Here is a 12,269-nt window from a genome sequence, read left to right on the forward strand (position 1 = left end):
GAGAGCCCTCAAGGGGCAAACAACATCTCTGTTGCAGAAGTGAGCCCGGTACCACTTGGAAGTTACCATGACAGATGACACGGCAGCAATAGATACAGAGACTGCCATGTCTACTGCAGCTGCAACAGTGTACGAGGCAAGCAGCAGCGCGTCAGCATCAGCAGCAGTGTCAGAAGGAACCACACCAGGCCTGGTAGAGCAACATGTGTGCTATCACTGACTTTTTTTGTAGTGGATACAACTCATTTGCTCAACATACAAAAGCTTTTCACCACGACTGTGAGCCAGTGTTATTGTGCAGCAAGTGCAAGACTAAGTTAGGTGTTATAACACAGTACAAGCATCACTTTAATATATGCAAATGCAAACATATTACAGTTGTTGCCTCCCCAGCCAGCCCACATAGTGACAACAATGTAGAACACATGGTGGGACACACCTCTCCCCCATTACAAGATAGTAGAGACTGTCAGTGTTGTTGCTAGATTGACTGGTCTTTGTAGGCAACTAGAATGACAACACAGGTGTCATAAGATTGTTGTTGATGTTGTTGTTGAAGAGGTAAAAAAGAAGTTTGACGCAGCTGAAGTGCCAACTGATAGTGAGCAAATCAAAAGCAACCACCTGAGAAAGCAACACTATCGAAATTTGGGTATCTATGTGCCGCCAACTCTGGTAAGAATGGCATAGGACAGAAGTGTGATGAAAATCACACAGACACTGCTGTTGCATCACTGGCCACAGTGAGCAGCGACTTGTAGGGCAAGAGAGTCAACTGAAACTAACATTATGATATAGTGTCATGCTCCCATGTGACCACTTTTCAAGTTATTTTGCAAGATACAGCTCAACCTCCAGAAACGAGACTGCAACTTGTCTGTAAAAAAGCTTTCACAAAAATTTATTCATAACACTATTAACATAGCAGTATCTTTTCTTTTTGTGTCGGTTCGAGGTTCCCGGCTGTCCATTAATGCAAAAATTGAGGAAAAAAAGAACATGTGTCGTACTTACACCTTTTTAACAAGTACGAGGGGGACAGAACTTTTCTAGTCATGCATCTTCATCATACTATCAAGTTCTTAAATGCCTTTTATAATTATTATTACCAGTTATATCTGAGTGCATTGTATGCATGTAGCAGGTGTAAAATCAGGTCAGTTGGATCAGATGCCTTATCTGCAAGCAAGCCCTATATTCAAGAAATTTGAATTAAAATAGTTACGTTAGAGACGCAGTCTTTCAGCACTTTATTGCCTGTGGTTTAAGCATTGCTCAATACTTTTGTGGGTGGCAATTTCAACCGGCACAGCACTGCGCTTTGCCACAGTCACATTTGTCTTCAAAGCGGTGTTTACCATTTGTGTTGATCTGTTTGTGTATGCATAGAGCAAGTTTTTAATTAATATTTTTCTGCATTCTTGTGCTTGCACTAAGCTTGTATAAGGCAGTTACAAAATGTGCGTCACTATAACGAACTGTTCTGTTGAGCTTACACTTGCAAATAATCGTGTTCAGATGGCCGCACTTCTATGCGGGAGCACCGCTAGCTTTGTGTATGTTCTCATGTTTGTATAAAGCTTATATAAGCTAGTTAGAAAATGTATGTCACTAAGCATTGTGATATTCTTTAAAGAACTGCTTGGTTGGTTTTACACTTGTGAATTAGTATTGAGGCGGTGGTATTCCCATGTAAGCTGTTACGTTTCGCCTACAACGCGCGGTAATGCCGGCGCGGATGCAACGGACGCCGGGGCTTTGTCAAAGCGGCGGACATTTTGGCCCGTTCGACGCCGCCACAACGCCTCCCCGCCAAGCGTGTCCAGGCGTGTTTCAGTGCCACGTGTCTTCGTATGTGCGTGTGTGTGTGTGTGCCCACGCTTGTCAAAGCGCGGCAGCCGGGGAGCGGAGCTCCCCAAGTGAGGTGCCAGGAGGTCTGTCCGTCGGCGGGTTGGCGATGCGTCACTACACTCGGCTCACCATGTCTCTCGGCTCGACCGTGCGCGCCGTCGTGGGCTCATGCTCCGCCGTCGCGTGGGCTCCTCCCGTGACCTTCCTTCTGGCCCGCGACGCCGAGAGTATAAGAGCAGCTGCCCCCGGACGCCAGGAGAGAGGCTCCGATTTCTTCTGTTGAGTTACGTGCTCTCCCGTCTCTCCACTTCGGTCGACCTGACCGGCCGCTCTTTTGCGATGTTAGAATAAACAAGTTATTCTGTTACAAGTCTACTCTTGCTTCGCCGGGACCTTCGGATGCTTCCAGTGCCCCAGGCCGCCAGGCCAACGCTACCCTTGGGGCTTGCGACCCATTGGCAATAACGGGCGTCAGCACCAAGACCCCAACAACTGGTTGCCAGCGGTGAGATCGCGACAACGGAGGCCAGCAGCGAAGAGATGCGGTTGAATGTATGCTGAGCAGCACAACGACCATCCGGGAGCAGTGCAACGAGCCCTGTGTGATGACTGGTTGCCTGCAGCGGAACGACTGCGCTGAATTCTTGGCTGCGAGGTTTGGTGAGTGCGGGACTTTCTTCTTCTGAGTTTTGCCAGGCTTTTGTTAGTGTCAGAAACAGAGCTGGTAATTGTGGTTGTCGTTGCTGCCGGGTTAGTTTGCGGCAAGACAATAGTAGACAGTAGAGAAAGCAGCATTCAGAGCAGCCATGGATTTGAAGTCGTTGCGCAAACCGATATTGCTGGAGCTTGCAAGAGAGTTGGGTCTGGATGTCTCAGACAAACTCAGAAAACCAGAACTGCTAAGGGCTATTCTTGAGTTAGAAGCTGAGGATGACGAGCTGTCGGAATGCCTTGAGACCATTGAGGAGAGGGAGCGTGAACTTAAAGAGCAAAAAGAGAAACAGGAGCGCGAACTTAAAGAGCAAAAAGAGAAAGAAAAAGAAGAGCGCGACCGTCAACACGCTTTGGAAATGAAGCGTCTCGAGTTAGAGATGGAACGCGCTCGTAATGGAAGTCAGGCACACGGTGCAGGAGAACGAGTATTGTTCAAAATGACTGACCTGATGCGGCCGTTTAAGCTTGGAGAGGACATTGGTTTGTTCCTGGTTAACTTTGAGCGAACGTGCGAGAAGCAGGGGTTCTCTCGGGAAACGTGGCCACAGCGCTTGCTCACTTTGCTACCCGGCGAGGCGGCCGACGTAGTCGCTCGCTTGAATAGAGAGGAGGCAGAGGATTTCGACAAAGTGAAATCGAGTCTGCTAAAAAAGTACCGGCTGTCAGCGGAGGCGTTCCGTCGGAAGTTTCGGGAAAATGAGAAAGGCAAAAGTGAGTCATATACAGAGTTTGCGTACAGGCTTATGTCAAACATGCAGGAGTGGCTCAAAGAAGAGAAAGCGTTTGGTGACCACGAGAAAGTTCTGCAGTGTTTCGGGCTAGAACAGTTTTATAGTCGGTTACCTGAGAACGTGCGGTACTGGGTCTTGGATAGGCCAGACGTTAGTACGGTGGCTCGAGCCGCTGAGCTAGCCGAGGAGTTTGTGACGCGTCGGGCTCGTGGAGCTAAGGACGGTCAAAAGGGTGAATTTGGCTCCAAGTTTGAGAGGCCGAAGTTCACACCCATGAGAGCAAAGGGGGATACACGTAGTGCGGATGCGAGTGAAAGCAGTCCGACCGAACGTACGGAGACGGCGGCAACCGAAGCCGAACGCAGAAAGCGGTTCGAGACGAGGCAAGCGCGCGTTTGTTATACGTGCCAGAAGCCGGGTCACTTTTCGGCGCAGTGTCCAGAAACAAAAACACAAGTCGTGTTTTTGTCTATATGCAGCACTGACGAGAACATGAAGCTTCTCGAGCCTTACATGCGAGACCTCCTCGTGAACGGGAAAGAGTGCCGAGTGCTTCGCGATTCCGCAGCTACAATGGATGTAGTTCACCCCTCTTACGTAGAACCCGATATGTTCACGGGCGAGTGCGCATGGATCAAGCAAGCAGTGGAAGCTCATAGCGTGTGTCTGCCGGTAGCAAAAGTGCTTATTGAAGGACCTTTCGGAGCACTTGAGACGGAGGCCGCAGTGTCATCTATGCTGCCCCCCCAGTACCCGTACCTATTTTCGAACAGGTCCGATCACCTCCTGCGCGAGAAGGGGCTTTTGTTTGGTGAGGCTAGCGTTCGGCCTTAACCAGATCGAAGGTTCGGGAGCTCGCTGCAAAGGCGGTAGTTGCGGGGCCGACGTTGTTGAACGATGAAAAAGGGTCAGAGGCGCAGCAAGCTGGTATTCAGAGCACGCCAGAACTGAATAAAATTGAGCCTGTAGCGTTAAAGGCACCAGATACTGGAGAGGAAAATCCCGACACGGGAAAGTTAGAAGAGCTGTCTCCAGATTTGCTCATCGCGCCTACGTCAGACGGACTTAACAGGTTGCTAAAAGTCAGCCGGTCGGCTTTGATAGCCGAGCAAAAGAAGGATGGCAGCCTAGAAAACATACGCTGCATTATCAAGGAAGGTATCGCCAAGAAAAATGCTCGCTTTGTGGAAAGAGGTGGGGTCCTGTACCGGAAGTATCTAGACCGCAGGGGAGTGGAGTTCGATCAGCTGATCGTGCCTCAATGCTATCGTCAGGATCTGTTGCGCTTGTCGCATGGGGGTTCGTGGTCCGGACACCTAGGAGTTAAGAAAACTAAGGACCGTCTCTTGCAAGAGTACTATTGGCCAGGGTGTTTTCGGGACGCAGACCACTTTGTGAAGACATGCGACACCTGTCAGCGGGTGGGCAAGCCAGGGGACAAATCGAGGGCGCCGTTGAAGTTGGTACCTATCATTACGGAGCCTTTTAGACGGCTCGTTATTGATACAGTGGGACCTCTGCCGGTAACAGCCACAGGGTACCGACACATTTTGACTGTGATCTGCCCAGCGACAAAGTTCCCTGAAGCAGTGCCGCTTAAGGAACTCAGCTCAGTTGAGATAGTCAATGCACTGCTGTCCATATTTGCGCGAGTTGGGTTTCCTGCAGAAATCCAGTCAGATCAGGGCACAGTGTTTACTAGCGCTTTGACGACAGCCTTTCTCGAAAGGTGCGGGGTAAGGCTGTTACACAGCTCAGTGCACCACCCCCAGTCGAATTCCGTTGAGAAGCTCCACTCCGTCATGAAGCGCGTGTTGAGAGCATTGTGTTTTGAACATCAAACTGACTGGGAGCTGTGTCTGCCTGGAGTGATGTTTGCATTAAGGACCGCGCCGCATGCGGCTACGGGGTTTTCTCCAGCTGAGCTGGTGTACGGTCGCTCGCTGCGATCTCCGCTTCGCATGCTTCGAGAATCATGGGAAGGCAGGGGCGACGACCCAGTCGTGGTAGAGTACGTGCTTAAGCTCCTCGAACGCTTAAGAAGGGCACAGGAGTTGTCAGGTGAAGCAATGGCAGAGGCCCAGCAGAGGGCCAAGGTTTATTATGATCGGACAGCCAGGGCCCGTCGTTTTGAGGTGGGCGATGAGGTCATGATATTGCGCACATCGCTAAAGAACAAACTCGACGTGCAGTGGGAGGGCCCAGCACGGATTGTTCAAAAACTGTCGGACGTTAACTACGTGGTGAGTCTGCCAGGAAAGCGGAAAGCACAGCAAGTTTACCACTGTAATCTGCTCAAACCCTATAAGCAACGGGAAGCAGTGGTGTGCATGATGGTAAACGTTCCCGAAGAGCTTCCGGTCGAGCTTCCGGGACTAGGCTCAGTGACGAACAGGAAAGACACCGATCAAGTCATTAGTGACTTAATAAGTAAAGCATCGCTGTCGCCTGAGCAGAAAACCGAACTACACCAGCTCTTACAAGAGTTTCAAGGTCTGTTCTCTGAGAGGCCTGGTAGGACTTCTGTCCTTACTCATGACATAGAACTTACCTCCCCAGAGCCAGTACGATCCAAGGCGTACCGGGTGTCACCCCGCCAGAGCGATATTATGGAGGCTGAGGTAACGAAAACGCTGCAGCTCGGTGTTATTGAAGCGGGTGAGAGTGATTATACCTCCCCTTTGATTTTAGTTGAGGTACCGGGCAAGGAACCTCGTCCTTGCGTCGAATACCGCAGGCTTAATTCCATCACTAAGGATCAAATTTATCCGATCCCTAACATCGAGGAGCGCCTTGAGAGAGTGAGTAGCCCTCAGTTTATTTCCACCCTAGATCTTGTCAGGGGTTATTGGCAGGTTCCACTTACAGAAGAGGCTAGTAGGTATGCGGCGTTCATTTCACCAATGGGGACATTCCGTCCTAAAGTTTTGAGTTTTGGTTTGAAGAACGCGCCATACTGCTTTTCAAGCCTCATGGATAAAGTGTTGCGGGGACAGCAAGAATTCGCTTTACCGTATCTAGACGACGTAGCGATATTCTCCGCATCCTGGCATGAGCATATGGCCCACTTGCGGGCAGTGCTAACCCGCCTGCGCGATGCGGGCTTGACAGTCAAGGATCCCAAGTGCCAGTTAGCACAGGCCGAGGTTGTCTACCTCGGACACGTGATTGGTCGGGGTCGTCGCCGCCCCTCTGAAATAAAGGTGGCCGCTGTGCGAGACTTCCCGCAACCGCGCACGAAGACCGATATTCGGTCGTTCTTAGGTGTCGCCGGCTACTATCAGAGGTACATCCCCAGGTACTCTGATATCGCGGCTCCCCTAACGGATGCTCTAAGAAAGACAGAGCCGCAAACAGTCGTCTGGGACGAGACAAAGGAAAGAGCTTTTAGCGCCCTAAAGAGCGCCCTAACAAGCCAGCCTGTGCTACGATCGCCCGACTACACAAAAGGGTTCGTTGTTCAGTGCGATGCTAGTGAGCGAGGCATGGGCGTTGTACTGTGCCAACGGGAAAATGGAGAAGTAGAACACCCCGTCCTGTATGCTAGTCGTAAGCTGACGAGTCGTGAGCAGGCGTACAGCGCCACCAAGAAAAAGTGTGCGTGTATCGTGTGGGCCGTTCAGAAATTGTCATGTTACCTAGCTGGCTCGAGGTTTATCATTGAGACGGATCACTGCCCTCTCCAATGGCTGCAGACCATCTCTCCCAAAAATGGCCGCCTCCTGCGCTGGAGCCTCGCTTTGCAACAATATTCCTTTGAGGTGCGTTACAAAAAGGGGAGTCTCAACGGTAACGCCGATGGCTTAAGTCGAAGCCCCTAACGTGGGAATCAGCCTCAAAATTGCTTGTTACTGATGTTTTTCTTCCTGAGGCAGGATTTTTAACCTATTGCTTTTGTGTAGTGTTTCAAAGTGATGATGTGCTTTCTAGTGCAATTTTCCGATTTGTGGACGCGTTCTGAGTGCTGCTAAACTACTGTAAGGAACTAGGCAGCAGTATAAAAGGGGAAAGAGCCTGGCAGGGCTTAGTGAGGGTTGTGCCGTGCTTGCTGACTGAGCGGTTGACTTTCGGCGTAGTTCTAAAGCTTGCCGGAAACGAGAACAAAAATGTCAACTCTCCCGAAGTCACTTTGCAGTGTCCTGTGTGCACCTGAACGTGAGAACGAGGCCTTCTCTGTGCGCTGCGCTCAAGAAACGCCAAAGGACGCCCGACTTCGGTTATGAGCATCATCGAGCGACATCCCTCCGGACAGCGGATGCAGTCCCCTGACCATCGGGATCTCCTTCCCCCGGCGGGGCGGTCTGTTACGTTTCGCCTACAACGCGCGGTAATGCCGGCGCGGATGCAACGGACGCCGGGGCTTTGTCAAAGCGGCGGACATTTTGGCCCGTTCGACGCCGCCACAACGCCTCCCCGCCAAGCGTGTCCAGGCGTGTTTCAGTGCCACGTGTCTTCGTATGTGCGTGTGTGTGTGTGTGCCCACGCTTGTCAAAGCGCGGCAGCCGGGGAGCGGAGCTCCCCAAGTGAGGTGCCAGGAGGTCTGTCCGTCGGCGGGTTGGCGATGCGTCACTACACTCGGCTCACCATGTCTCTCGGCTCGACCGTGCGCGCCGTCGTGGGCTCATGCTCCGCCGTCGCGTGGGCTCCTCCCGTGACCTTCCTTCTGGCCCGCGACGCCGAGAGTATAAGAGCAGCTGCCCCCGGACGCCAGGAGAGAGGCTCCGATTTCTTCTGTTGAGTTACGTGCTCTCCCGTCTCTCCACTTCGGTCGACCTGACCGGCCGCTCTTTTGCGATGTTAGAATAAACAAGTTATTCTGTTACAAGTCTACTCTTGCTTCGCCGGGACCTTCGGATGCTTCCAGTGCCCCAGGCCGCCAGGCCAACGCTACCCTTGGGGCTTGCGACCCATTGGCAATAACGGGCGTCAGCACCAAGACCCCAACAAAGCCCACTGCTAGCTTTCTGTGTCCTCACGTGTTTGTTTCTACAAGGGAGTTTCTACAAGTTTCTACAAGGGAGTTACAGCATGTACGTCACTAAGCGCTGTGATATTTTTTAAAGAACTGCTTTGTTGGTTTTACACCTGTGAGTAATAGTACTCGGGTGGCACTAGTCATGTGTAGGTACACAGGGACCATTTCTATACATTATGCTCATGTAAAGCAGTTACAAAGTGTATGTCACTAATTACTGTGATATTTGTTGAATTGCTGTGATGGTTTTACACATGTGAATAATAGTGGTCAGGACACAGTACTTGCGGTGTATAGTTGAATTTATACACTGCCAAGACATGGGCTGTATACGTACCAAAAGAAATGTATGTCATTATATTGTTGTGGTTATTACTGTTTGGATTTTATTAAACTGCAATAAAATTGTTTCTTGTATCTATTGAGGTATGGTAATTTGTCATGCAACCAAACTGACGACCTGAACTTGTGCATACAAATAAACAGCTAATTTAAGAGTATACTCCCTTACAAAAAAAATTGTTGAAAGGTTATTGACGTATCATTGTTCAACGTCAACAAATGACCTTGAAAGATCATCGAGGAATTGTTGAAACATCATTGAGGAAATTGTTGACAAGTGTTGATAATTGGCCCGCGACATTCACTCGAAACATCATTGTGGCCTCTCCATTTGAAAGATCATTGGCATATCGTTGAAACTATGGTGTACTTCAATGCTGAAAGCCCATTGAAGCATTGTTGAAGATGTGTTGTTTGTCAATGTTGAAACCCAATTGACGTATTGTTGAAATGTGTTGTTTGTCGATGTTGAAAGCCCATTGAAGCATTGTTGAAGCTCAAAATTGAAAGCCCATTGAGGTATTGTTGAAATGTGTTGTTTGTCAATGTTGAAAGCCCATTGAAGCATTGTTGAAGATGTGTTCAGTCTCAAAATTGAAAGCCCATTGACGTATTGTTGAAATGTGTTGTTCGTCAATATTGAAAGCCTATGGAAGAATTGTTGCAGATCTGTTGAACATCAACACAAATTATGTTGAAATCCCTTTATGCCCCACTGGGTATTTAGCAGTTTAAACCTGCACTTACCTTAAAATACTGCTGAGCTATGTTGCATATAATTACCTTTGATGTCACGTTGGTATGTTTGCTGTGAGAGGATCGGGATAAAATTTAAATACAGCCGTTTTGTATCGCAGGCCTCTGTCACCCTGGGCTCAAAACATGCTCCTAGATTGCCTGTAATAAAACATATTGCAAAACTGCTAGCAGTACTGTTATGCCACTTTTTTCAATTGTCAGAGTGAATGGTCCTCCACAAAACCAAGAGTGCTGAACTGATGCAGACAAAAACCATTTTTCTAGGTGAACTGTTTATTTGTAACCAAACATCTGTGTAAATGTACAACCATTTGTAGTTTGAGAACATCAGAAACTTCTTAAAAACTATTGCACAGTACAAACTTCCTGCAGCTTGACACCATAAAATTGAATACTGAAGGTGTAGTATGTGTAGCCCTCAAGTAAAACACATTTCCCAAAAGAAATAAATTTAAAAAAATAAATAAATGTAGAAGCAGACTGACATGACTGTCAATAAGAACACTCAAAAAAGGTACTTGCTTTCTCTATTAGGGAGCCAGTGGTACTATTACCATGGCACGATTTGCTTGAGCCCACAGCACTCAAATGAGACCTGATTTGCAGGGTGGTTATCTTTAAGTTTCATGGAATTTATTAAACACGGACTGTTGCAGCTAACATAATTCGATACAGAGTGCCAAACATTACTTGCATGAGAAATCAAGACACCATAGTCAGCTGATTAAGAAAAACTCAGTTCCTAATAAAGTTTTTACGAATTGTAGACGGTAATTTTACAAGGTGTATGCACTAAGAACGAACTTCCAGAATGACACCAGTAACGAGACACATGCCATCAAACTGGCTGTAGAAATGCACTGCTGTAGCACTTTTTTGTTAACAAAACGCACTGTTATGCATTGAAGCACAAAAGTAACCGGAATGCCCATGTATTTCTCTCACATTTATGAAAAAATCTCGCAACTGGTGTCATCCTGGAAATTAATTTCAAGTGAATATGTCTTTCAACCTCACTGGCTACAATTTGCAAACTGAAATATGTGCCGTGATGTTTAAGTGAATTAATAAATTTATGAGAATCAGTTTATTGTTTCCATTTCTTGTGCTAGTAATGTCCATCTCTGAATAATCCAGCTCAAGAACAAAAATTATGCTACCTGGCACAGACAACTTTAAAAAAATCTGTAAAACTGAAAAAGGACCACTGTACAATCCTTATTTGTTGGTTGAATGGTGTGTGCCAATTTCAGTAAACCTTACATACTTCTGAAATATGGCAATCACAATAAGTGATGCTTATGGGAGCAGTTTATTATGCTGCATTGCTGTTGCATGATACAGTTGCGTTTTCTGCCATGATAACGTTCCTGCGCAGGTCATTCCATATCAAGCGACTTATTCATATTAACTACTTCAGATTTTTATATGAAAAAAAAAACTATTTGTGATGTGCTGGAATAAAACAAAGTTACTCCTTTTGTGAGTTCAATTTTATTTACTGTCACAAAAAAATAACGAAAGAATTCAGAAAAAGATATGGTTTCATGCAAACATGAAAGGCACATCATTGCCATTACAGGAGATTTTTTGTTGCATTTTAAATTTAAGCCGACTTATACCTATTAATTTTTACTCATGTATTTTAGATAGCAATAAACCATGTTTACAAAGCTATGTAAAATGCAGTTTTTACTGAACTCTGACAATGGCACAGATGCACTTGCAGGTGTGCGATTCCATGCCGAATTGACCAGTGTTTTTTGACACCACACATATAGCTGAAACATTGCCATGTGTTTACTAGTGTTCAAAACTCGTTACCCACTTTTATTAATTTTTGCCAGATATTTTGTAGCATTTTGGTGACAGTTTAGTTTTCCTGCTCAGCTGAGCTAGAGGACATCAATCAACATTCTTTTTCAAATGCACATTGTATTGATCGAGGTCTTCAAATGGTGTGCGTGGAAATACGGTGAAGTGATGCAACTGCCAAAATAGCCAATTTTTCAAATATTTGAATACTTCAATTGCTTTTGGCACCGGCAAAAATGAGTCAAATTGCAATCCGTTAGATTATTTTTCGTAACGAAAAATTCACAGGACAGAACTTAAATACAGATGGTAGCCCAAGTGACATAGTATAGCAAAAAAATATGTGCAGCTTTGAAGGTTCAGCTGATCGCCTGTAAAAAAAAAAACAAATTCTAATCCTTTGCAAGAAGCTTCATGTTGAAGGAAAAAACAGCTTTCGTAGTTGGCCAAAAAATATGCGATACATTATTGGATAGCTCTACATGTCTGCTATGCATGTGTGAAGTTAAAGGCATTATTTTTAAATCCGAGAAATTCTTTTTTGAAATTTTGTCAGCACCGACTTTTCTCGGATGTGCGCACAGCTTGCCAGCTGGGAATGCACACGACAAAGCTGGCTTTGTCTCCACACAGATGACAGAGAAGCGGTGTTAGGGTCTGCATTTTACTGCCAAGGGCCACATCCTCTAACGCAACGAGGCTTGTGTTTGGTGTGGGCCAGGTAAACCATACAGCCATTGCACATAAACTATCAATACGAGGTCTGTTAGAAAAGTATCTGACCTTTGGCTGAAGAAAAAAAAAAACTGGCATAACTGGAGCGTTGGAAACCTAATCACCCTCAAAGTAGTCTCCTTGGGACTCCGGTCACTTCTCCCAGCAGTGCTGCCATTGTTAGAAGCATTCCGAGAAGGCCTCTTTCCGAACGGAGTTTAGCTCAGCTGTCGTTGCAGCCATAATGTCTTCTCTTGTCTGAAATCGCGCTTCTTTCAATGGCCTCTTGATTTTGGGAAACAGCCAGAAGTCGCAGGCGGCCACATAAGGAGAGTAAGGAGCCTGTCGAACTACAGGAGTCTGGTTAT

Source organism: Dermacentor andersoni, chromosome 1 (assembly GCF_023375885.2).
Source record: "Dermacentor andersoni chromosome 1, qqDerAnde1_hic_scaffold, whole genome shotgun sequence".
NCBI lineage: Eukaryota > Metazoa > Arthropoda > Arachnida > Ixodida > Ixodidae > Dermacentor > Dermacentor andersoni.